Source organism: Penaeus japonicus, unplaced genomic scaffold (assembly GCF_977035675.1).
Source record: "Penaeus japonicus unplaced genomic scaffold, GWHDUDI00000001_assembly GWHDUDI00000020, whole genome shotgun sequence".
Taxonomy (NCBI): domain Eukaryota; kingdom Metazoa; phylum Arthropoda; class Malacostraca; order Decapoda; family Penaeidae; genus Penaeus; species Penaeus japonicus.
In genome coordinates this window covers 19978232-19980731 of record NW_028234422.1, presented here as the reverse complement: position 1 = coordinate 19980731, position 2500 = coordinate 19978232, and the positions used below count along the sequence as shown (strand labels likewise).

General features: G+C 42.5%; 1 long non-coding RNA gene across 1 annotated transcript in view; it reads right to left on the bottom strand.

Moving 5' to 3' along the window:
• LOC122257591 (uncharacterized) overlaps window positions 1–2500 on the bottom strand; it is a 76832-nt gene that overhangs the window by 70459 nt on the left and 3873 nt on the right. The window lies entirely within an intron of this gene.

Sequence of the window (2500 nt, the reverse complement as noted above, 5' to 3'; positions counted from 1 at the left end):
GAGGTTGGGAGCTTAAACCTCCTCTCTTGGAGAGAATTAAATGCAAAAAAAAAGGTACTGAGATTTACGTCTCAGAACTTTATCAGTGCTGACATGTTAATATAGCAATAAATTGATCTTAAATATATTCACATTATACTCAGTGCTTTTTAAGTCTACTCGGTAGAGTTACTCTACATTATAAAAGTTAAACAACGAAATTATTGTCATGAATGCAGTTTTAGATAGACATATAGACAGACATAGATGGATAACTGCATATGAGAATCAATCAATTTTTAGTTTGTCAACACTTTGTAATTTTATTTAGTCTCCCTTAAAATCTTTGAAAGAAAATTATAACCTGTTGAAAGAAAACTAGTATAGGGGAAACTAGGCTTAAAATGTATGAGCATGCGAACTTGAAACTACTATAGGTGATAATAAAAAGCAGAAATATCCATCTGTCTTCCCCTCTTTTCCCTATCCTTCTCCTTCTCCCTCTACCCCCCCTTCCTCTCTCCCGTCCCCCCTCCTCTCGTTGGAAAGTAAAAAGGGATTATTCAATAATTATTGTGAAAAGTAATTAACTCAGATTCGATTACAGATACAGTCTTTCATGCTTACACTAATCATAATGTCTCTGATTTATACCTCTGATTCCCATTCTAATTGTCATTCATATTCATCTTTTCATTTCCCAATACTGTAATCATAATGGTCAATGCTGCAATTATAATGACAAAAATAGCCATTATCTATAAGCTACTTAACTTACTAAAACAAATAATAGAATAATAAAGTTAAATTTACACATCTTCATTCTCTGATAAAAATTTAGATTTAAGATCTATATGTCCCCCCCGGTAAAAGTTTCACGATACATCAGGGGTGATATCTTTAACATGCTTATAAGTTCAGTTGCGGGAATGGGCACGAGTGAAGTCTCATCTCTCAACCCTGGTCTCTCCAAAATCATAATTGAAGCAAAAATAAACCACAAACCAGATCATGCCAAAGACACTAAATGTACCATAACAGCCAAGGATAGAGTAAAGGAAAAAAGAGGGAAAGTGAGAGGGAAAGGAAAAGGGAGGAAGGAAGAGAGGAGTGAGAGAGCGAGAAATGGGCCACGGTGTAAATGCTTGTGTGAGTACGAAGATGAATGAGACTACAAGAAATGTTTATGATATACTCGTATCTACGTTGATACCATTAATAGCGAGAATTCACTCATAAATTACGCAAAATTGATTTCATACTTGGCAAAAGGACAAACAAACATATATATTGGCAGAAAAAAATCTACACAGGTGAAGTGTATTACACAGTATATGTTGGGGTTTACTGCCCTCGTATCAACATAGTAAAGTGTTAGTTGCCATTTAGTGTATGGCAATCGTTGTGGTAGAGGTGTCTCAAAGACAGTTCAAACAATACAGTAATTATTATTATTTTTTTTTTTTGCCGCGCATTATATACTCCACTGTATACCACCAGTGTTCATACTAAAAACTTCAAAATATGCTTATGTTCTTAGCGACGAAATGAAGTCGATTGACAAACCTTATAAATGAACAGAAACTCCAGTATCTTACCTTGGTATTAAATTCTTAACAGTCATTTGAAACTAAAGGATGTCATTCTTTTTCTCTTCCTACGTATATTCATCGTAACGCCGATTTGTGGATTCATATGTCCCCTTTTGTTTATCTTCGTTTCCGTTAATCCCCTTCTTTCCCCTCGTTGCTGTTTACTTAATAAATCTCTCGGCTTGTGGCAGAGGTTCAGTTTGCACTCCCCCCCCCCCACCCTCACCTCCCGTTTCTCAATAGCCTTCTCTTGTAAACTCACCCCGCCCTTCCATTGCCCTTGTGCCGACCCCTCGTAATACTGCCTTGCCCCCCGCCGCACTGCCCTCTCCCCCCCACCCCTCAACCCCTCTTCTCCTGTAACCCAGGCTGCCTCCCAGCCTCCCCCCCTCACTTTTCAACCCCTTTCTCCTCTAAACCCTTTTCCAGTCCTCTCGCGTCCCTCTTTCGATTCTCAACTCCAGCTCCTATGACCCTCTCTGCCCAACCCACCCACTAAACATCTCCTGCTCTACCGGCCGCCCCCTCTCCCCTCTCTTCCCAGGCCGACCCACCGCCCTTTCCCCTCTCTCCCCTCACCTTATCCGCCCCCCTCTCCCCTCTCTCCTCCTACTCCCACCCACCCACCCCAATCCCAGAGAGGTCGTTAACTCGCTCTTAACTGCCTTTATGGAGGGGAAAATTTTTATCACGCGCTAAATTAACTCGAGCTCCGGACAACTTGGCGATGCGTCAGGGACTTGCGAGAGGTACCCCCTCCCCTTCCCCCCACTCGCCTCCCCCTCCTCCCACTCGTCTCCCTCTCCTCCCGCTCGCCTCCCCTCTCCTCACCCGTCCTCCCCTCTGCTTCCACTCCCCCCCTCCCACTTTCACTCCTTCATTTCCTCTCTACCCCACTACCCCTCTTCTTTTCCCCTCCCCTCCCAACC